The 24,926-nt window shown below is 42.0% G+C and overlaps 1 long non-coding RNA gene across 8 annotated transcripts in view; it reads left to right on the top strand.

Annotated features, from left to right (window-relative positions):
• Positions 1-24,926, top strand: part of LOC102010513 — a 75,891-nt gene that overhangs the window by 1,457 nt on the left and 49,508 nt on the right. For 7 of the 8 annotated variants that reach the window (XR_001231845.1, XR_001231842.1, XR_001231843.1 and 4 more), the window contains exons 2-5: positions 16,187-16,279; positions 20,154-20,306; positions 21,235-21,301; positions 23,503-23,751. This is a non-coding gene — a long non-coding RNA (uncharacterized LOC102010513). The remainder of the gene's footprint in view (positions 1-16,186; positions 16,280-20,153; positions 20,307-21,234; positions 21,302-23,502; positions 23,752-24,926) is intronic. The other variant, XR_001231848.1, reaches the window with a different exon arrangement.

Here is a 24,926-nt window from a genome sequence, read left to right as displayed (position 1 = left end):
GTGGAAAAGAAGCTGCCTGTGTCAGTCCTGTCTCACTGATTACTTAATCCATCTATCCATTTTATCCATCTAAAAGCCCTGATATAGTTCAGTTTTTTTAAATACTTTCACCTGTGTGACTGTTTCTGCCTCTGAGCTATAACGGGAGATCCCTTCTCAAAGGAATCAGAAGTGGAGACAGTAGTTTGGGTTTGATAGCTCATCTTCCTGTGGTGGTAGCAGAGGGTGACAAGGAGAAATCAAGCTGGGCCACAAGGAAAGTGGAAAAAGCCATTCAAGATGTTCATTACTGTGTGTGAAAAGTCAAGCTGATTCGTAGAAAGTTGCTTTGTTTGATCTATTTGAAGGGTATGTGGAATAGCCCCTTCATTCAAATGATACCCCCAAATAATTTCCATCCATGTGTGATGTGAAACAGATCTCTGCATGACGTGCTTCCTCAAAAAGGAAGAACAGTCCCTCCCACCCCAATCCCATTATGTAGATGAAGGCACTGAGTTTTAAGAAGGCACTTGTTTACCCAGAAGAACAGGAGCGGAAAGAACCACTTACATCATTTTAAGACATGACTGTTGTCCCCACTGGTGTCCTCCTGCCTGAATGGCGCATTGAGGAGGGGTAACACAGCTACACTGATCCTCTTGTGGGTGTTTTATTGAGTGGCCCAGGCCACACCGTTAAAATAGCAGAAGGGACATCTCTCCTTTCCATCTTTCCAGAATAAGTTCTTTCTGCTACACCCCACCCACAATGAACTATGTACCATTCTTCAAACATGGCCTTTTCTGAGCTGTTTTTGTGTCTTTGAGTATTTATTCTGTCTGGAATTCCCTCCCTCATTTCTTCCTTTCTGTGCGCCTACTCACTTACCCTTCTCCGCAGTCACCCTTCCAGGAAGCCTGTGTTGACGGCTTGGCCATTTTGCGATAGCTTAGGCTTCACTCCTTGTAGCTCATCACCTGAATGTCATCAACATCTGATCAGTGTCTTCATCTCCCCAGTCCTGCATGAGGACGGCAGCCTGGGCCTTTTATTCCACAGACTTGTGTCTCAACAGTGCTCGACAAGTACGGTATGCTCATCTAATTCATTACTGGGTGATCCATCCTAACACTCTCAGAGCTCAGACAGGGGACAACAGCTCTTGTCTTACAGAACCTTGTATTAACCCCTCTGGTGATGCCAAACTTCTGGAGGGAGATGTAAGGAGCTTGCTGAAACAAATCCAAGGTGCTGGGTTTACTAAAGAGACCTGAGTCTGCCAGAGCTTTATATTCAGATTCTATTCATGGCTGATTACCCATGTGTATCAGGCCCTCTCCATCTGCCATGCCAGAATGAAATAGGTGTTAATATCTTTGCTCTCTATTTGAGGAACTGAAGCAAAGAGAGATTATGAGCATGGCTCACAATCCCAGACCTCCACAAAACAGGAAAGCCAGAGTTAGATCTCTGTCAACTAAAGTTCAGGGTGGTGCTCTTGATCGCGAGTCATATTGACTCTAATACACTTGTCAGAGCATACATTTAAGAGCTATCGTGATGGTGGAGAGGGCTGGGTGAGGGAGGCTCCACTTAACCAGAACAGCCTTTTTATCTCTAGGCTTAAACTAAGGCTTGGAGGACACCTGGGCTAGTACTGCATACTCAGGTAATCCTTTTGGAAAGGTATCTATGAGCCTCCTGGAGCAGGAGATCTGCAGAATCTACAAACAGCAGTGTTGCTACTGAAGATTAGAAATGATGAGCTACACACACACACACACACACACACACACACACACACACACACACACACAGGAATCCACGCCCCCAAACTCCCCTGACCTTTTACTGAGGACGAGGCGATTGCTAAGGGTAAGTCCTATGTGGGGCCTGGTAAGATGCTGCAGTGACTCGAAAAGAACTCTAGTGAGAGCAAGCCCCAGGGGCCAAATGCTCACCTCCTGCCCTGGGTCACTCAGAGTTCTGGGCAGCAGTCTGAGGCTGAAGGGGAGAGGCTTCCAGCTGTTCCACATGAACCCAGGCAATGGTCAGAGTCTGTGATTTGTCTGGGTTTTGTAGCCCTTGAGGGCTGCATTGCTTGCTGCAGACCAAAGAGCTGCCGGGAGGCCTCCGAAATGCTGGAGAACAAAGAGGCAATAAACACACGCTGAAACCTTTTACCAACTGGCTCTGCCCCAAACCAAAATGAGAAATGAATTGCTGGGGCAAACACGTGTGTGTGTGTGTGTGTGTGTGTGTGTGTGTGTGTGTGTAAGTGTGCTAAATTGCTGGGAAAGAAAACCCTGTGTTAGATAGGAATGTTCAGTTTGGACCATTGAAAACTGTGAGCAAATGAATATAATAGCAAATTTAATTTCTACAGCTGGGTCTACTGAAAAAATTGACCCGACAGGCTGTGAAGCCTGGGCACCTCAAGTTTCACAAGTACAAGTGTTTGCTCAGTTTAAGAATGTTTGAGTAGGGTTGTTCATTCTGCTCCTGAGTGGAATCCTGGCATCATTTCATGGTCAGCATTTATTGAGCATCACTTATGAACTAGGCAAGTGGATCTGATCTTATGGATATTATCTATTATTTTAAAAACAGTGCTACTGGCTTGCTCTTCTTGTCCTCATTTTAAAGAGGAAGAAATTGGTGTTCACATTGCATAAGTCATTTGTTCCAAATCACACTGCTGGAATTTGAATTCAGGTCTTCCAGATTCTTAAAATCCATGCTATTTTTTGCAAATATTTATCATTACTAAAGCAGTCTCAGGTCAGATAAATGTTTATGTGAATACAACTATTTTCTGAATGCATTTTTAAATTTATGATTCTAAATTTTAATTAATGCATATTAGTTATGAAGAATAAGAATAGTAAGTTTCCTTTTGGCATTCTCACATATTGATACATTGAATTTTCACCAAGAATTTCAGGTGCATGTGATGTTATCCAAACACAAGTCCACAAGTCAGGGGTTCTATCCAATTTCTGGTGCTCAATTCCTTTTTCTGTATTCTCTTTGGTAAATAAATATGCTAATGCTCCCTTACCCTCTACGTATTAAGGCTCAGTGAATTCATGTCTATAAGTTGCTTCCAATATCCTAGGCACAAAATATTCATATAGTTTCTAATTGTTGTTTTGTTTATTAAATTTACTAACATTCACTGTTTAAGAAGACTGAGAAGATTAAACCAATAATCTTCAGAACAAATCTGTATTCTTTTCAGGATAAGTTCACTGGGCATAGAGATGTTAAAGGACTTGCCTCAACTCACATACTAGATTGTTCTCCAAGATTCGTGCTTGGTTCATTGTTAAGTCCTTCATTCCTTCAACTGATATTTGTTGGCTGGAATGTTTGGGTGCCAGCTACACACTCAGGCTGCAGCAGTGAACAAAGCCGTGGCAGGTCCCTGTGCCTGTGAGCTCAGTAGGGGGTGACTTCCAAAGTGTAGCTGTCATGTTTAGCACAACATCAATCCTTCTGAAGCTCCTGGCTGGAAAAGTCACATCTCCCACCTGGTAGCAAATGTGGGGCTTGACTTTAGTAAACTGGTTCCACAGAAATGGGATGTTGAATTGTTCTGTTTCACACCTTATGCACATACATATATATGAAGGGATGTTTGAGAGCCATGCTCTCCTTCAAGATGATGAAGCTATTGATCCTTGCTAATTGTTTCCTCTTTTACAAGGTAGAAACTGTCCGTTTCAAGGGTGGAGGCCAGCTCTAGGTGGGCACACCCTGGCGTGATTCTCCTGTGCACACTGCAGCCTGCTTGGCTCCTCCCAGATTCATGCTGCTGTGGTTTGAGTGCATTTAGTGAAAGAAGGGGACAGTGGGGAGAATCTCCAAGCACCCAAAGGCCCCTCTCCCTTTGATGTTAGCTCCAGACAGTTTTACAGTCATAACAATGCAGACCATGCACAAGCCTCTTTCCTTATTCCCAGCTCCTCAAAGAAATGATTTATTTAAATGTTTGCCAAATGCTGAATGAATAAGAAAAATGCCCCAAGAACAAGACTCATACTAACTAGACTTTGATCATGACTTTAAAAATAAGTAGGTGGGATCTCAGTCTGGGACTTGGCATCTCTGAGCCCCCATATTCTTGTCTTAGAAAAGGCAAGACAAGTTCTCAGGCCTACTGTAATGCAGGCCACTGGAGGTGATCTCTCTCGCACCAATTCTTAGTGAAACCCATGGAGAATTTCTATAGAGTGCGAGAGGCTGAAGGCTCTTTGGTTCAGAAAGAAGAGAATTTCATTATTGTTATTATTATTCTTGATTATAGAAAGCCCTTCTGGACCTTGTTGTAGTCCAGAAGAATCCACATTTATAATCCCAAGGAAAAGTTATTGGAATCATAGCAGACTAATTCCAATCTACCACTTGCAGTGAAACCCATGGTGAGAATGAAGACACTAAAGCATATTTGTAGTTATGGGGAGTGAAGGGGTCCCAAGTCCAGTCATAGTGATAGCTAACTGGAACAAAGGTCTTGACCCAAGGCTGAATCTGGGTTTCACTGATTCATGAAGAAGGGAGTGGCTTGAGGATGAGTGACTGTGAGAATCGTGGGAAGTACTGAGTGCTGTGAGCTGGGCAAGGTAGGAGGCCTGAAATCACCTCTGCAATATGCAGAGAGAGAGAGAGAGAGAGAGAGAGAGAGAGAGAGAGAGATTGAGAGATGCAGAAAGAATAATCTGCATATCACAGATTGGGGCAGTAGCTAGTGTTTTGGGGTCCGTGCTTCAGTTTTGATGTGTAATCCACACCCTGAGAATCATAGTCTCTTTTCTCAAGGCTCATTCTCAGCTGATGCGTAGCTTCACTCGGCCTAGCTCACACATGTTACTTGGGAGCGTCCTTGGCATCACTGGCCTGTCACATTGCTTCAAAGACTGCACATCAGCACCTCAACTAGACCTGTTTGCACTGCTTAAAGCCAATTTAGGGGATAAGTAAAAGTCCTAGCCAGATCTGAACATATCAACACATGGAGGGAGGGCCAAATGCTCTTCTTCCATGGAGAGCCATCCACGTGGTCCTCCACACTTGATCATTCATTGGGCACTTACAATATTACAGGCCCTGTGCTAAATGTTTTAGTATGATTTTTTCTTTTAAGCCTTTAACAAAGGTATGATTTGGTCGTTTATTTTTTCTCACTTTATTTTTTTTTATTTTTTGTTTTTTTTCTGGTACCAGGAATTGAACTCACAACCTTGCACTTGGCAGGCAGTTGCTGTGCCACTGAGCTAAATCCCCAGCCCCCTTTTTCTCACTTTATAAACAAGAAAAAGACAGTTCAGAAAGATTAATTACCTTGACCAGTCTCACATGTTAACAAGTGATAGAGACAGGAAACAAAATCAAGTTTGTGTGGTTTCAAAATCTGTATTTTAAAAATTGGTAAATGTTACATAGGTGTCCACACTGCACCTATGCGGCAGGTGTTGCTATCTCAGGTGAGAGTATCTCTTTTGCCTTCCATCTGCCTCAGCTCTGCAGTGGGGACTTCGATCCATTCCCTAGAGGCTGCCAGAGTTTGGCAAAGATCCAAAGATGAAACAAAGCCCCTTCCTGTCAGTCCTGCCTAAGCCAAGCCACCCTGAACCAAGGTGTATAGAAGAGCTAGATGTTTTACAAGAGCAAAAGAAACATGAAAGGTAACTTAGGATCCCAGCTAATTAACTTTTGCAAAACTAGGAACTCATTGATGAGGGCACTGATCATCTGCAGAGAAGGATTTAAAAGTGATTCCCAGGTAGAAAACTGGGATGGTTACAATTTCTGAAAATATTTGTAACTATTAATTCCAATTGCTAGAACACCTTTACAAAACTAAGTAACTAACTAACAAAACCAAAGACAAATCTCACTCAATTCTTCAATCTCAAATTTGCAAGCATTTCAGCTCAGGGTAGGGTGCATATTTAGGCACCCAGGAGATCTTGATTTCAGAAGTGTTTGTCTGGCTTTCTGTTCATGCTAACAAAGCTGCCATTGATGGAAACTAAGGGCATTAATGCCTGAAGCACATCCACCAGCATGGGAAACGAATCGGGTGATACTGCTTTGACACGTGGGCTCTGCGCAGGGATGTGTCGGCTGATCACCTTGGGGCACTCCCCAGACTCTGTTACAAACCGCCAGCCCCACCTTGGACACAGACTTCTCTGCAGGACTCACACAAAATTGCCTCTGCTGGTGAATAGTCTTCTAAGAGTGGATTGGCTGTGCTGTTTCACAGCAAAAACACCATGAGCCAAAGAACTAATGTACATGTCAAAGCCTGGTGGCTGGAACCCCTTGGTGAAGAGGCCCTAGTAAACTGAGAGAAATGCTGTGTTTCTGTTCAGCACGGGCTCCTGTTGTGTACCGTCCATTCCCGGTGCACACTGACTGTCACTGGATAGCATTATTGCAGGTCCATCTACTAACAAAATAGTATGCACTTTTTACTTGGGTTTTCAATGTGTTGTTGTTTACTTCTGCTGGGTATACTGCTGGGTATGCTGCTTTGAATTCTCCTAACCTTTAGTCTCCCTCCCTCTCTGCTGAGCTGGGTGTGAACCACAATCAGACCTCTCAGAACCTCATAGTATACACTGAGAGGACCTGAGAGCTTGACCTATCGTGTTATAGGTGAGCACACAGAGGTCCAGAGGCTTGAGCACCTAGCCAGCATCCCAGTGACCAAGACCAGAAGCCAGCTGTCATGACCTTGGTCTTGGGACCTTTTTATTTATCCATTCAACATCTGGCAAACATTTAAATAAGCCCTTTCTTCAAAGAGCTGGGGTAGAAAGACTGAGGTACTCAGTGCCATCGCGGCTGTAATGGCAAGAGGCACTGAGAAGGTCTTCAGAGGGAGAGAGGCCTGTGGACACTGAAAGAGGGATTCTCCCACAGCCCTGCCTGCCTTCCCCCAAACCCAGCTAAAAGCAAATCAGCACAGAGCCGAGACTCACTAAATAAATCCACAAAAAACAAGGTCAGAATGACAGAGAAGAAGAGAACAGCCACAAGAGCTTTCTTATTCCTCCTGGGAAGCAAGCCGAAGAGCAGCCCCAGGTGACAGAGTGTGAGACTCAAGGCCAGCCCTTGTCCCCTGCTTCATCACAGCCCCGGATGAATCACACACCAGAGAACAACGGGGCTATTTCTCTCAGTCATCTGTCAAGCTGACAACTCTGCCCAGAGTTATTTAGGGCTTTCTAAAGACACTTCTCTCCCTGCCACAGGAAGCACCTGCGCAGCTGTTGCGCTGCAGTTTTGCTCAATAGCACTTTGATATTCCCCAGGGGCATCAATTACTCTTCTGTCCCTGCCTGCGTGGACTTCAGTTTGGAGGATGGAGAGGAAGGGGATGATGAAGTCCCCTGGGGTCTGAAGCCAGACACTGTCTGGAAATGGGCTTCTCACCGACTGCTGTGAGGGCTCCTCTGGGTAAAGACAGCCTGAGTGTGAGATGGGAATGTCCCCAGGAGAGTAAGTCTCCCTCCTGGAGCAGATCTGCACTCCTTTCCAGCCGCTTAGAGGAAAAGCAGGCCTGTCAGATGAGTGTGGCTGGAGCAAATCTGGTCTTCAGATTCAGGTGGATGACATAAGAGAGGGGGAGCTTGGAAAAGGATCAGAAGGAAAAATCAAAAATAATGAGAGGATCTGGATGAATGGATCTCTGAAAGCAGTTAGGGGAATTAGGGTTGTTGAGTCTAGGAAAGGCAAGGGTGAACTACGAATCATCTTTGATTAGGGAGAGAATAATTGTGTGGGGATTAGTGGTCATTTCCATTGAAAATACCATGTGGGTCAGAGATGCCTAAATTGCTGCCTGAGGAGTCTGCTCAGTGCATGCTCGCCTTTCGGTTGTTGTGCACTCTCACTCATGAAGTGGTTGGTCTGCTTCGTGGATATTTGCATGGATGAAAATGACATCCTTCCAGCTGGAAGAGCTTAGGGAAAATCTTAACGATACACAAGTCTCTTCCCTTTGGCTTATACTGCCCAACACCTCAGCTTTACTCTTGTATCTGAAGCTTTTTACTGGTATTTGGATATCCATCACTGCCTCGCTGGATCCACTTTGCATATTGAGATCCTGTTTATCTTCCTTAAATCATCTTGGGTTAGCCAATATCCTGCTCTGAAAAACTGATGCTTGTGTTAGCTTGCTATTAATATAACAAAATATTTGAGGCATTCAACTTACAAAGGAACCAGTGACCTAAAGACCACCCACCAGTCTCTGCCTCTTGTTCCACTGTCCCTTAGCCAAGGAAAGGAAAGAAAATACTCAAATCCATGCAACTGGGCCTGGGCATTTAGCTCAGTGATGTAACACCTGCCTGTCAAGCATGAGATCCTGAGTTCTATTCCTGGTACCATCCGCCCCATCCATGCAATTAGGAATGGAAAGGGTGAAATCACAATGGATACTACAGAAATCCAGAAGATCATTTACACCTACATCCAGAATTTGTATTCTAATAAGATGTAAAATGGAGATTTGGACAGGTTCCTAGATACATATGAATTACCAAAGCTGAATCAAGAACATATAAAAATTCTAAATATCTAAATATCAGTCAATGAAATTGAAAATATAATTAAAAACTTACCAACAACCACAACAAAAAGCCCATGTCCTGATGGATTCACTGTTGAATTCTAAAACAAATTTAGAGAACAACTAATGACACTAATGCTGAAACTCTTTAAAGGAATTGAAAGGGAAATGATATTTCCAAAATCATTCCTGAAAGTAAGCATTGCCCTGATACTAAAACCAGAGAAAGACCCAACCAAGACAAAGAACTATAGGCCAATCTCCTTAATGAACACAGATACAAAAATCTTCAATAAGATACTGGAGAACAGAATGCAGCAAGTCATCAAGAAAATTATATATCATGACCAAATAGGATTCATGCCAGGGATGCAGGGATAGTTCAACCTATGCAAATCAATAAATGTAATACACCACATTAATGGGGCCAAGGGTAACAACCATATGATCAGTTCAGTAGATTCAGAAGAATCATTTGACAAAGTCCAACACCGATTTATGATAAAAACCCTACAGAAAATTTGAGTAGATGATATTTATCTCAATCTGATAAAAGTCATGTATGGCAAACAAACAGCCAATGTATACTAGATGGACAAAAACTGAAATCTTTCATTCTAAAATCAGGAACAAAATGAGGATATCCACTGTCACTACTTTTATTCACTATAATTCTGGAAACATTAACCCAAGCAACTCTACAAAAGGCAAAAGAAAATGAATAAAGATAAGAAAGGAAGAAGTTAAATTATCATTATTTGCAGATGACATGATATTCTACATAAATGACCGTAAAAATTCCACCAGAATTCTTCTAGATTTAGTAACTGATATCTGTAGCATAGCTCGATACAAAATCAACCCTCAAAAATTAATAGCCTTCTTGTACATGAATAACAAACTCATTGAAAGAGAAACTAGAGAAACAACCTCTTTCACAGTAGCATCCAAAAAATGAAATACCTAGGAATCAATCTAACAAAGGAAGTAAAAAACCTCTACACTGAAAACTATAATACTCTGAAAAAGCAGATTGAAGAGGATGGGTAAGAAGAACCAACATAGTAAAAATGGCCATACTTCCAAAATTGTTATAGAGTTAATGCAATTTCAATCATAATTCCAACAGCATATCTCACAGAATTAGACAAAAGAATCCTAAAATTCATTTGGAACCAGAAGAAACCTGGAATAGCAAAGGCAATTCTAGGCAACAAAGGTAAGGCAGGGGGACATCACAATCCCTGACTTGAAACTATAATACAAAACTACTGTGGTGAAAACAGCATGGTACAAGCAAACAAATAAACAACCACCCCAAAACAGACCTGAGGATCAATGGAACAAATTGGAAGATGCACAAACAACTCCAGACATACTCAGCCACCCTTATCTTTTTTTATTTTAAAGAGAGTAGAAAAAAAAAGAACAATAGCAACATATCAAAAGTACACACATAAACAAAACAAAGCGAGAACATTAAGAGTGATACAGGGTTGCAAAACAAAATGATAGGAATTAGCAGTGGTTGCTATATTACATATTGTTATCTTCAACTACATTGCTCAGATTACCAGTGTAAGAATGGAATGGATCCTACAGAAATCCAGAAGATCATTTACACCTACATCCAGAATTTGTATTCTAATAAGATGTAAAATGGAGATTTGGACAGGTTCCTAGATACATATGAATTACCAAAGCTGAATCAAGAACACCCTTATCTTTTTTGAAGATTGTTCAAACCATTAAAGAGAATAAAAAATAATTATTAAAGAAAACATTGAGATAATACAGAGTTTCACTAGACAAGATGGTAGGAATTCACCAATGGTCGTTCCATTGCATACTGTTGTCTCCAAATCAGTTGCTAAGATTCCCAGATATAAGCATGCAAAATTGTTGAAAATACAAAAATTTTAAGCATTAACTGTTCTTGTCAATATACTATCAGACATTAGCAGTACCGTTATCCCAGCTATTCTTCTATATACATAAATATCTATCACATATTATCTATCTATCTAGTGTCATTGTTTTGCTTTTCTTCTTTCTTTTTTCTTCTTTCCCTCATCCCAGTCATTCCTTCCTTTGAGTAATTTTTTTCTCTTTCTTATCATCTATTGTACGTTTTCAGTTTTACTTACTCTTTCAGGTTCCTACACCAGGGAGACAATATGATGTTTACACATGTGTGTCCGATTTATTTCACTTATGAGCATGGTCTCCAGTTGCATCTATTTGCATACAAAAGCCTCAAGTTTATGTTTCTTATAGCTGAGTAACACTCCATTGTATAAGAATACCACATCTTTTTACCCATTCCTCAGTTGATGGGCATTGAGTTGTTTCCAAGATTTAGCTGTAAAAAATTGTGCTGCTATAAACATAGGTGCACATATATCGCTGTGGTGTGATGTTTTTAATTCTTCTGAGAAAATACCCAGAAGGGGAATAGCTGGGTTAAGTGGGACTTCTAATTCTAGTTTTGTGAGGAATTTCCAAACTGATTTCCACAGTGCTTTCATGAAGCTACACCCCCATCAGCAGTAGAGAAGAGTTCCTTTTTCCCCACAGCCTCTCCAGCATTTGTCATTGGTTGATTTCTTGATGATGGCCATTCTTTCTGGGGTGAGATGGAATCTCAGTGTTGTTTTAATTTGCATTTCTCAAAAGACCAGTGATTTTGAATATTTTTCATGTATTTATTTGCCATTAGTATTTCTTCATCTGAGAAATGTGTATTCATCTCAGATGCCCATTTTTGGATTTCGTCTTTGAATTTTGGGGGCCTGATTCTTTTTAATTCTTTCTATGTTCTAGATAGTAGTCCTTTGTCTGAGGGACAGTTGGCTAAAATTTTTTCCCAATTCATGGATTTTCTTTTTACTCTATTGGTGATTCCTTTTGATGTACAAAAACTTTTCAGTAAAATGGGATCCCAGTTGTTGATTCATTGAAGGATTTCCCATGCAGTTTGGTTTTTGTTCATGAACTCTCTGCCTACACCTATGAATTTTTTTTGTTTGTTTGTTGGTTTTGGTACCAGGAATCAAACTCAGGACCCTGCACTTGCCACGTAGACCTTTGTGACACTGGGCTATATCCCCAGCCCTGCCTACCATTATGTCTTCAAGATTTTTACCTACTTTCTCTTCCAATAGATTTAGTGTTTCTGTTTTAATATTTAGATCTTTGATCCATTTTGACTTTAGTTTAATGCATGGTGAAAGATATGGGTCTGGTTTTAGTCTTTGGCATGTGTAAAGCCAGTTTTTCCAGCACCACTTATTAAAGAGGCTGTCTTTCTTCCAGTGAACATATTTAACCCCTTTGTCAAAAGCCACCTTACCTTTGACAAAAGTGCTGAACACCTTCACTGGAAGAAAGACAGCCTCTTTAATAAATGGTGCTGATAAAACTGGCTTTCCACATGCCAAAGATTAAAACTAGACTGATATCTTTCACCATGCACTAAACTAAAATCAAAATGGATCAAATATCTAAATAGTAAAGCAGAAACACTAAATCTGCTGGAAGATAGAATAGGCAGAACTCTTGATGACACTGATGTAGGTGAAGACTTTATGAACAAAGCCCCAATCACACAGGAACTATCACAAAGAATCCACAAGTAGGATCTCATCTTATTAAAAAGCATTTTTTACAGCAAGAGTAACCACCAACAGAGTGAAAAGACAACCCATAAATGCGGTAAAAACTTTTTACCAGCTGTTTCTCAAACAAAGGACTACTGTCTAGAATATATAAAGAACTCAAAAAAAAAATGGAGACCCCAGATTTAAAGATCTAGTCCAAAAATGGGCATCTAAAATAAATAGAGTCTTCTCAGATGAAGAAGTGGAAATGGCAAACAAATACATGAAAAAATACTCAAAATCACTGGTCATTTGAGGAATGCAAATTAAAACAATGCTGAGATTCTATCTCACTCCAGAAAGAATGGCTATCATGAAGAAACCAACCAATAATAAATGCTGAAGAAGCTATGGGAAGAAAAGAACCCTTCTTCATTGTTGGTGGGAGTGAAGACTGGCGCAACCACTGTGGAAATCAGTGTGGAGATTCCTCAGAAAACTAGGACTAGAGGTTCCATATGACTTATCTGTTCCCTTTCTTGGTATCTTCCCTAAGGAAATAAAAACATCACACCATAGTGATATATACACTTCCATGTTTATAGCAGCACAGTTGGTAGTAGTTAAATTTTGGAAACAGCCCACATGTCCATCAAATGATAAATAATAAAGATGTGGTTTTTTTTTTATGCAATGGAATACTACTCTACCACAAAGAAGGATAAGCTTGAGACATTTCTAGGTAAATGGATGCACCTTGAGGCTATACTCTTTAGTGAAATAAATTGGACACACATGCGGAAATACTGCATTGTTTCTCTGCTATGAGAAACCAAAAATGTAAATAAGGACTAAAATATATAGTAGATTATGACATAGGAAGAAAATGTCCAAATGGGAAGGGGAACTAGGAAGGTGGGAGGGAGAAAGGAAGGGAAAAGAAAAGAAGGAGAAAATGGAAACAAAACTTCTGTAAATAAGGAGGGGAAGAGGGGTTGAAAAGAGGGTAGGAGTATAGGAAAAAAAAAGAAGCAAGATATATCATGTTCAGGTAGAAATTCCCTACAATGAATGTGATCATTATATATACCTAAAATGTACCTATAAACTTAATTATAAAAATAAAATAAAGTAAAATGCCCAAGGCTTTGGCTGGAAAAAAAATGTCCCACTATCTCCCAACAGTGCCACCCTGGGGAACAAGCCTTTAACACATGGGGCTTTGTGGACATGGAAGATCCAAACGATAACAATGCCCATTCATTCATTTATTCATTCATTCATTCATTCCACAAAATTCAAGAACACGCTGTGCTGAGCATGTATTGTGCATCTGCCACTATACCTAGCCCTGTGCATACAACAGGGCACAGAATACAGCAAGGCTGCAAGAAGCTCACGCATTCCTCACATTGCTGTCCTGGAACCGTCAAGGCCCCATCATCTTGATATAATGTCTCCTGCACCACAGAAACTTTTCTCCTCCCAGCAGAGTCCACTCACCAAGATGAAGGATTTCTCACCCTTTCTTTTTGCCATGACTTCTGCATAGAATACCCTCATGCAGAGCCCATCTCTCCTTTGCAACCAGCACAAATCCCCCTTTAGGAGCACTCAGGCCACTTGGAGTTTAGCGTTCTCCAGCACCTCAGCCCCCACAGCACTCTCTGAGGTGGCACGGAAAGAACATGCAGGGTGGCCTCCGAGCCTGCCGGGAGCCTCTGTGTCCTTGCTTGCCGGGGACAAGCCCTGAGAGGATGCGGTCTCTGAACCTTCTCTCCCCATCCAAAGTTCTGCTGTGATTCCTGAGAGGCTGGCTCTTTTTTTGGCTGGTGCTGCCAGAGCATCTGATGCCATTGACAACTGAGAGAGGATATTGAATCCCTGGATTTACAGGGAGAAAAGCTTTGGGGATTTTCTTTTGCAAGATGTAGAAACTGAGGACCAAAAAAATCTGACTTATTCAAAGCAGTAGATGCAACTGTAGCAGAGGCAAGTCTCTACACTATCTTGTCTCTGCTCTGCACAGTCCAGCAATGTAAATACTCAAGACCCTGACACTGCAGGACACATACGGAAGAAATAAGAAGTATATTAGTTTCTTGTTGTGGCTATAACAAATAACCACATTTACAGGCTTAAACAATGCAAATTCATTATCTTTATAGTCTGTAGGTCAGAAGTCTGACTCGGGTCTCACCAGGCTAATATCAGAGTGTTAACAGGGCTCTGAGTACCTTTCTGGAAGCTCCACGGGAAAATCTGTTTTTCTGCCTTTACCCTCTGCTAGAAGCTATCAGCATTCTTTCATTTATGAGCCCCTTCTTCCATCTTCAAAGCCAGAAAGTTGACCTGAGTCCTTCTTGCCTGGCGTCACTCTGGCTAACCTCCTCTGCTGCTTACTTCTTCTGTTTAAGGATTGTGTGATTACACTGTAGCCACCTGAGTATTTCATGGTAATCGCCCATTTCAAGTCACCTTAATAAGTGACCTTAATTTCTCTCTGCCGTGTTCTAGGGATTAGGATGTAAACAGTGGGGGTGAGATATGTTCCCTTCTACCACAACAGAAAAAATGGGAAGAAGTACCCTCTTCACCTCGTAATTCTCTGTGATCTGATAAAGTTAATCTGAAAATGTTCTGGTCTCTGCATTCAACTTTACACTTCTCTTATGAGCCATGATCTGGTGAATTTGGTCAAGACACAAAGGAAAATAAAATGCAAAAATGCGCAGAGATGGAGGCTCACAAATGTTGGCTAAAATGGGAAGAACACCAAGAGGCAAGTCCTATAGTTTCTGAGGACTGAAGAGCCCCAAGGCTGTAAGGAGGTGGTCCCGTTTGGACAGGGGAGGTTGACATGATAAAATCTAGATAGAATCTCCAACTTGAAAACCTGTTGGTCACTAAAATCAGTTAATAAGAGGGGGTGAGGAAGGAGTATTCCTGGACAATTCAAGGAAAGAATCAATAATTTTATGTTGGGAAGATTTCACAGACTTATGCTCTCACAGAATGTATAGGACCTTAGGAGTTTCCTAGTCCAACCCCACACCTAATGCAAAACTCCAATAAGACCACCTACCCTCACCCCTTTTTGTAAAGCCCTAAGGAAGGGTAGGAAATTATTTAGATTCTCTTAGATTGTCTCTAAACTTATGATTATTTGTGAATTTCAAATTTCATTTCTAGTTAATTCTTGGTATTGGTAAGAAAAGCAGAATAACTATCATTTTTGATTTTTTCTCCACCAGGATGGTGGGATATTGACTGAGTACCTTTTGGAGGAAGGTCTGATCCCTAGTACACACATAGCATTTAATCCTCACTTATAGGAGGACGATGAAGACAGAAAAAGACCAGAGGAAGGAATTATCTGCCAGTAGTCTCAGTGGCCTCCCATGAGCTTTATTGCTGTCAGATGTTTTATAGTAGACTTTGTGGGAGTACAGGGAATCAAACTCAGGACCTTGCCCCTGCCAGGCAGGCGCTGTGCCGCTGAACTAGATCCTTGGACTAGTGGCTATTTTTTTTTTTTTTAATCTGCCTGGCACCCATCCTCTACTCCTGCAGAACCCTGTTTCCCAGGCTAGAGAAGGGGGCACACGACTCAGCAGAGTCAACTGCACAACTTACACACTTAGCCTCAGTTAATGGGGCAGTCAGCATCCCTCCTCAGGGATTCTCTAGTCCAGGGAGCATGGATGGCAGTGAAGGGCTCCTCTCTGCTTAGATCACGGGCTGGGGGAAGTGGGCTTTGCTGCTGACTGCATCCTCACTCATGGAGAAACAGGTTTGGGAAATGGCAGTAGGATGGAGCAAAGAGGAGAGGGAGTAAGAATCCTAAGAATGTTTTAAGGTTCCTCAATTCATCATCCTTTTATATGGTTTGGTTGTATGAACAAATACATTTCCCCTTTAGGGTTAAGTTGGTTCAAGATGTGTTTCTTCCATTTGCTACTCACAAGTTCTGAATAATGAGGACCTTTTGTTCTTGTTTTTCTCCTTTCTACAGAGTCTGTAAAGCAAATTGAAGACCAGAAACAATCAGTCTCAGAGCCCAGCCTCTCCATGATGGTTTGGGGAAGAATCCACCGGAAAAAAGAGGGTAGGAAATGACCCACATGAGAACCACAAAGGTTCTTATATGCAGAGTCCAGTAGATGAATCATGGAGTCCTTTGCTCCTTTTTGGACCACGGTTCAAATTCACATGGTTTCAGGCCAACCATTGGATGTGTTTCTAATTTTTGTACCCGGTGTTACTTTGCAGTAGGTGTAAATCAGAGGAAGACGCATGACTCCAACAACAAAATAGTGACTGAATATCTCCTACGTGTAAGGCTGTGCTAGTTTAAACTTGTCATTCCAAAGCAACAAGTAGAAATTTTATTTGTGCTGACAGGCGCTGAGCTTTAGGTGTGCTGGTGTAAGCACCCCCAGGTATGACTGGCAAGCGGAAAAGTCAATGGGCAATTACTCATGAGGGCTGGTGAGGAAGGAACAAGAGTGAACGGATCCACATGTAAGCTAGAAGTCCAGTGAAAACACATGGAAATGTTTTCTTGATATTCGCTTAAAGCCTGGAACCGTCAACACAGAGAGGCTGTGGCGTCGCCTTGGAGGGAGACTGTTGAGAACAATTTAGATGGCCTGATGGCTGCTTTGCCAAGCTTGATTACAGGCCTCTGTGACCGCCCGGCACATCTGCTTTTCAGTAACACTGTCGGGGAGGCCAGTCATCCCCTCGGACCTTTAAACATAATCTGTCTATGGGTTTTGCATTTTTTCCTGGCAGAGTTAGTTTTTTGTGTTTGCTTTGTAAAGAAAGGACTTAGTATGTTTCTTTTCTCTCTCTGTTTTTTTGCAAAAAGCAGTCGGACAAAAGGTACACAATTTCACCCAAACTTTTACATGCTCCCGGATTTGGATACAGTGTTTATTTGTGTAGCTTTTAGCAGGGCAGGATGGATTTGAAAGGCCAGAAGAGAGATGAACTTTTGACTCTCCCCCGTAGCACACACACTGTTGTCTGCACATTGTTCTATCTTCAGAATGGGAAACCAGGAACCATTCTTTAGCCGTATCTTGTTCACGGAGCCTTTCCCCCTCTTGTACACTGTGCCACCACCCAAAAGCTTGAAAACACCCCAGGAAACCCCACGTCAGCATGAAAGGACTAATCGCTCCACATCACTTGGTTTTCCTTCCTGGACGTCATGGGCCATGGCCTTGTGGGTCTCACGCTGTTTCTGTCCTCGTCTCTGGGAGTTTAACTCTTGATCCTGAGCCGGAGGAGAAGGACAGCCTGTCTCAGCATGAACTCTTATGTAAGGTGGCTGTGGGGAGAGTTGGCAATAAACAAACATTTTTTCCAACCCTTGTTTTCTCTTCAGCCTTGAAAAATATTTCTCTGGGGCCGCTGCTGCACTCCTGCAACAGGAGGGCAAACGCCCAGCTTAGGAAGGTCTTACACTGCATTTCTAGATGTTAAAATCAGAACGAAATGAAGCAAAATGCTCAAAGTCACTGAAGTAGAGAGAGCTGGAATGTGGAGGTGGGCTTCTCTACAAGGGGTTTTGCAGAAGCATTTCAGAAGGCTGCTTCACATATCTGTGCTGTTGGGTACCAGTCACAAAGTTACAGGTCTCACATGGGAGAAGCAGAAGACACTAGGAACTAACCCAGAAATGGAGAAATTATTTCACAATTACCAGCGCCAAACTCAAACTCACTATAGGAGCAAAGTATATCCACATGTTTGAACACAGTGGGACCATGCATTTCTGGAACCTATTTTTCTGTCGGGCTACTCCATCTTAGAAATTGAAAGGGGGAATAATTTGTAATACCGGCCACAAAACTCTGCCTTCACTCCCGTGACTGAATTTAGTGGCACTCTAGCCACAGTTCCTCCCATCTGAGCAGAGAGTTCCTGTGAGTCTCCTGGGGATTGTCACACGGACAGGATGGTTTCCTGGTTCACTGGAGGGTGGGCATGCCGTAGGGGAACTTCTGGGAGCCGCAGCTGGGGCTGCTTGGCAATCTCCGTGAAAGCTATTGGGAGCGGCTGCTTTTCTGAAGCAGCCATCCTCTGTCCTCACCTGCAGAAGTCATCATCATGAGATCCCAGCCAGAATGACCTTGAGCTCCCAGGTTCCCTGCAGCAGCTGCTGTTCTGGGTCACTCTGTGCCAAAGGCCATGCTGATTTCTCTATCACTCTGAGTGATTTATCTCATAATGCCTTACTAAATGAGTCTGTTATGGGGTGTAGGGTGGTGACAAACATAGGAAGCACATTTAGATTTTATTTTAGTTCACTGAGACCCCTGAAAAAAAGCTTACTATCTATAGCCTGGAAATGTTGCTGCATACCCAGGAAGTTATCGTTTTGTTTGTTGGCAAGCCTGGGTCTGTGACTATATTATTCCCACCTCTTTTGTCATTGTCTCCATGGCATGGAATTAGGAGACAGTCACCTGGAAAGGAAGCAGTCATCCAGGGCCACTTGGCTATTTCTTTGATCACGTGTAACTGGGATCAGCTATATAGTTTGTGGGGCTGTATTAGTCACCTTTCCATGGTTGTAACAAAGTACTTGAGATAATCAACTTAGAATGACAAAAAGCTTGTTTTGGCTCACAGTTGGAGGTTTCAGTGAATGACTGGTCAGTCTCAGTGATTTGGGCCTGCAACTAGACAGGGCATCATGGTGGGGGACTTGTGGTGGAAGGAGCTGCTCACCTATGGCAGCTGGCAAAAGAGAAAAGATTAGCCTCCCACAATCCACTTTGATGGCATGTCCTCGGTACCTGAGAACTCTCACTAGTCCCCACCTCCTAAAAGCCCCACTACCTGCCAATAGCAGCACTGGTTGAGGATCCAGCCTTTAACACAAGGGCCCTTGGGGGACACTTACAAAAACCATAGTGGGGCACAGTGCAAAATAAAAATGAGGGACACTCTGTTGAAAAATTACTAACAACTTCAAGATGGCAACAGTGGAGCATTACACCAGTGTAGGCCCCTGCAGCCACATGGGTCATGCGCTTATCACGCTGCCCTGACTGCAACTTTTATTTGACATTCAGCTTTCAGAGTGGAGTGGCCAGAAAGTAAGTATTCTGAATGTTGTGCAAGAAATTCTAAAGAAGAGAGAGATGACAGCTGGCTTCTTCTAGCAGGGCATTCTTTGTAAGTAGGTAGTGTTTGTGGGTCACTGTGAATTGGGGCACTATTCCAAGCACTTTTCCTAGGTGAAGTCATCTTGTATATTTATACAGTGTGTATGTAATCTATATCTATCTCATCATTAGTTCTCAAAACACTCATATAAGGTAAACATTGTTAATTTCCTCATCTTTCTAAATGGGGAAACTGAGACACAGCAGAGTTTATGGAAATTTTAGTTTAGAGTTTGGTTCTCTGCTTTCTGAAAAAGAACCTCTGTTTCTCAGGTCTACTCAGAGATTGCTAGACCTTAGGGAACTGAATTATGCTAACCTCACAGATAGTTGATTTACAGTCTATAAAACAAATTTACTACTATACAGTGATAGCACTACCATTCCAGTAACTGAGATATTTATTTCCAATAATTTAGGGCACCTCTTTGGGGTACTGAGGCACCAGAGGTGAGTCAAGTAAGAATGAGAAGTTTTCTCCATGAGTGTAGGATCAAAACAAAACTAACTGCAAAATCACGGGGGAGATGTCAACTGGACTAAGGCGGAATCTGGGAGACCATCTTGTGCTTCGTGCACACCTTCCTGCTGAGGGGAGTGCTCTTAGCTGCTGAGCACAACATGTTTCCCAGGTGCAGGGATGGACCAACTCACTCCAGGCCAGTTACACTACACGGAAGGGGGCCTTTATGTGGTATTTTGCTTGGAGATGCAATGCAAATATTATGATCTTGCAGGATCTTGTTCACAAGAACTCTGAAGATACCCCATCCATAAAAAGTCTGTTGATCTCTACAGGTTTCTGCTTCAGAGAATGGACTGAATTTTGGCCACAGTACTGTTTTTAAACACAGCATTTAAGCAGCTCTGAAAAGTAATAGAATGTCTTAAAAATGAGATGATGTTGGTTCCACAAGTTCAGGATAAAGATGCCAGGTTGGCCTCTTGGAGGTAAGTTAACTCCCTGGAAGTGCCTACTGGTGTGGCGTAAGATAATTCAGTAATGAAACTGCAGTTGAATTGGTTTCAAGTGGGGCTGAGGAAACAGACACAAAGTGAATGACTTTTGCATCATTAAGGATTTGGTTTTTTGCTCCCTTTTTTTTGTTTATAATCCTCTACTGCAAAGTTGTCTTCTTCTACCAGTCAAGATGATTCGTAAAGCCATCCTCTACTCATGTGGAGAAAAACTGTTGGAGCTGACTTTGAAGAGCATTGTGGAAGTCAGGATTATAATAATAGTGTCTATATTTAAAATTTTTTACTATGAGGAATGATCAAAATAGATGGCAAATGTTTACATTTTAAAAAAATTATTAGAGTAAAAAATATACTGCCATTAACTCTTCTCAAAAACACCTCCTCTCACTTGGAACACACTTATCCCATTGTCCTTGCCACTTTCTGAAGCTATTCTGGAACTCCTCTTTGCTAATGGTCTTTAACAAAGCATCATAAAAAGTACAGCCAGTGATGGGCTGAGTGTGCTCCAATGAAAGACAGGCTTATAAACACATTTTGGTGTATCCTCATTCAATTTACTCTTGAAATCTGGCACCATATGACTCTGGCTCTTCCACAAAGTCAAAATGATCATGAAATGGAAGTGCTCTAAAGTGATTCAGGACATTGAGGCAGCCACAACAGTGCAACTGAAGATAGTCAGGAAAGAAGACTCCCAGAAATTCTTCAGAAAGTGGCAGAATGGTGAGATAAATATATTCAAGCAAAGTGGGAGTATTTTGAGGAGGATTAATGGCAACGTGTCTTTTTCTGTAATAATTTTTTTAAAAATTTAAACATTCACCATGTTTTTCTATTGCTCTTCATATATGGGTGTTGGGCTTTGTGTTAACTGGATTAAAATATTTTCTTTTAGTAACCCCACAAGATTATTCTCAGTTTACTGAAAGAAGATGGAATTTGGATCAGCAATGATTATAGAGGTAAAAGTAGATTCTTAATCTCCAAACATTGAGAATTGGCCATTACCTCAAACTCATTCTAGTAGAAGGAATGGTTCCACTGTGATGTTGTTGTCCTTAATCACTGTCCCTAATCATTATCCTGAGGGAGTACACCAGCAAAAATTCCAGAAGGAAATAAACAATATTTCAGGGATTCCAATAAGAAAATAATGACAGCCTTGGAGTGCAGCTGCAGTCACTTTCTGGAATTAGGCCTCTGTGCCTCCCCTTGGCCTGAGCCATAGGTTTAGGACTCTATTTGATCCCTAAAGCTCTCCTTCCATCCAGTTCAAGTATCTACTTGCAGACTTCTCCTTGCCTAGCAGACAAACAAACTTTAAAGGACAAAGGGAAACACTGGCTTTGTCTTGTGTTCCAGTGTTCCAAGGCAGGCCCGAGGCAGGGATTTCCCAGAATTTGTTATGACAGGCAAGCTGCTCCCCTAACCAGGTTGAGAGGAGCCAGAACCAAGGTTGGAAAGCCATGAGTCAGGCCAAGAGAATTTCAGTTTCAACACCCTCTCTGCAAGAGGCTGTTTAATCATACCTGTGTCCTTCAGTGAAAAGGTCACCAGCTCTGTAGTAAATGATTACTCGCTGGCTACTTCACTTACTGCTCCGATTCTACATTACATTACATTTTTGTTTAGTTTTGGGAGGAGAACCATGATGTACTTTGGTTTTATGGTATGGTAGCCACAGTGGAGGGTCAGTTTGTGAGCTGGTTCTACTTGATGGACTGTGTGTGATGGCTCCATGGAGGACGGAAGGCAGGGGTGGGCAGCCCAGCATCAATTTGTGGTTCAAGTTCTGGCATAAGTTCTCTCACCCAAGTCAAAGTCTCAATGAATGACTGGAAACTAGTTGAATAATCACCATGGTCTGAGAAGTGAAGGAAGAAAAGACCTGGGCACTGGGCTTTCAGAGAGAACATCCATCTGTGTCACAGTGTGACTGGACTCTGGGTCTGCCAGGTCCTGACTTGCTGTCATCAGCCTCAGAGTGGCTGACCCAGGGAGATTATGTCGGGCTCTCTTAGGCTCCATCAGCCAGCTTCCTTGACTTCATAGAGTCACTTGAGGGCCAGCTGTGCTTGCTGGCTTGCCTCCTTAGTGTCATGACACAGGAGAAAGAGGGGAATTGCTAAATTTGATATCTACCATAACTCAGCTCTTCATTTCCTCAAGAGAGTAAATGTTAAGAGACTAATTTGTTGGAAATTATTTTTAAGCATGATGAGGGTTATGTGGGATTACTTGATGGAAACATCAAATGTATCCTGATCATTTCTTCACCCTTTTCCTGTACTTACTTCATATGGGACTCATTTAATGTCTATTATGAGCTCCAGAATAACTAGTGAAATACTTGAGATGATTAACGTATAAAGAGAAGTTTATTTGGGCTCACAGTTTTGAAGGCTGTGGTCCCCAATCAGTTAGCTCTGTTGTTTGGATCTGTAGCAAGGCTGCATTTCATGGAGGAGCACATGGCCAAGGAACATCATGGCTAAGAAACAAAAGGGAATGAGGTGGGACAAAGTCCCTCAGTTCCCTTTGAATTAACATGCCCAATAACCTAAAGACCTCCATTAGATTCTTCCATCTTCCAGTATTGGGGAACCAAGCTTTGCAAAGACATGAGCATGTGGAGCACATATTTAAGGTCCAAACTATAACACAAATTATCTGCACCTATATCTAGAAGCCTACCCAGTCTCCTAGGGCATGAAACTTAACAAGTGTGTGTGTGCGGGCTCATTTTTAAAAATTAAATTTTTACAGAACAAGGCAGGAAATTAAAATAAATTTTACATTTCAAAATTGTGACACCACATTATACTACAAAAATACAGAAAAATACGATGCTGCTTCTTTTGTTAACTACTTATCATACTGTTGTAACATTGCTATCCTCATATGTTTTTGACTACATACTTTTTGATGGTTTGTTCACATGGCAACAATTTTGAAGAAAAGTAATAGAAAGATAAATGTAGTCTTTCATCTAAAATGACAGATCAAAATTTTTTAAATATAAATTTTAAGGGGAATACATAAACCCGTGGCACTTACCAAGGCATATTTGCTATTTAAAGTATTATATATTTGTATTCTAAAGAGACAGAGAGGATTTCTTTTCTAACTAAATCGCCATAAGGATTGAAATTTGTGCTTGCAGTTTTGAGTGGCTGATGACTGGAGGAATTTCCACGGACCAGCTACTGCTTCCATAATTTCAAGCCTTGGTGACCCCCAATTCCACTGCATTTCCAGGGCTACATTTTGCAGGGAACACTTACGTGCTGAGAGGCTTCCATCTGTGTGCTTCCATATCCCAATGTTGCATGAGGTGGCACTTGGGCAGAGGACTATTTCTACAACCATTTCCACCCCACAATGAATAGCAATGACTTAACTATGTACAGAGGTAAGTGCACCAACAAAATATGTCTCATTAAACCCAAACTAAATAACCCTCCGACTTTACTTCTTCTCAGTAAAGTTTCAAAAATACTTCAGAGACTCCAAAACAACCCTGCACAAGGTGTTCCCAAGTGCGGTGAGGGGAAGTCAGAGTGGAAAAGTCTTAACTCATTACAGATTAAATATGTCACTCTTGCAGAGTTTTGAAAATGTATGTGACCCTGGAATCTGTAGGTTACCCTCCTTTAACTTCACTGCCAATCTGCTCCTGCTTATTCCTCAGAGAATTAGTTCCAGGACTCCGTGGAGACTAAAATCCACAGACTCTCAAGTACCTTACGTAAAATTGAATTTTCTGAATTTTTTTAAAAAAAATCCATGAATGTGGAACTTGCAGGTGCAGGAGATGGACTTTATTGAAACCTAGTGCGGTGGTCACCAATTGCTATTAATTGAGGAAATGGAGAAATTAATCTGTAAAAGACAATGCAGGTTGATGAACGAGGACATGGAAGGCAAGGCTGCCGCTCAGGGTGCCTGTGGGCTGAGGTGGCTATGCCTACCATCAGGCCCTGAGGAAGCAGCCCAGCACTCAGCCACAGCAACCTTCGAGGGGTGCTTGAGACTGTGGGGCATCTGATTTTCAGATCATGATGGTTTTCAAAAGCACAGGGTAGTCTTGGCTGATAGTGAAGGTGAGAGGGCTGCCCGGACATGCTGAAGGAAAAGAGCGAGGGCTGCACAGGGGGCTGGGAGAGAATAACAACAGCACCAGAACTTTTTAATGAGGTTTTCAGTCCTCGCCTGGCCCTGGCAGCTCTGTGTGCAGCTCCTAGAAAGGAACTGCATCAGAGGTCACTCGTGGGTATGTAAAACACAAAGGCTGCTGAAGCAACCCAGTGATGACAGCCAGCTGCTGTCTGAGAAGGAACGCATTCCAGAATCTGAGGGCATCTCTGTTTGTTTCTGGATCTCTGTGATCAGCAATTTTTGTGGATGTGAAAACAGGTTGGTGGAGGGTGAGGAACAGAGTGTGACCCGGAGGTGCATTTGTGTCCCTTGATCAATGCTGAACTGAAGAAGAAGACTTGATATTCTCCGTTTCCTCATCTTCTGGGGCTCTGATACTTTATGTTCATTTACTAGTTCAAAGACTGTACTGAAAGTGTATTGATAACT

The sequence above is a fragment of the Chinchilla lanigera genome, unplaced genomic scaffold (assembly GCF_000276665.1).
Source record: "Chinchilla lanigera isolate Chin_1 unplaced genomic scaffold, ChiLan1.0 scaffold00117, whole genome shotgun sequence".
NCBI classification, from domain to species: Eukaryota; Metazoa; Chordata; class Mammalia; order Rodentia; family Chinchillidae; genus Chinchilla; species Chinchilla lanigera.
This window is presented reverse-complemented; position numbering and strand designations above follow the sequence as displayed.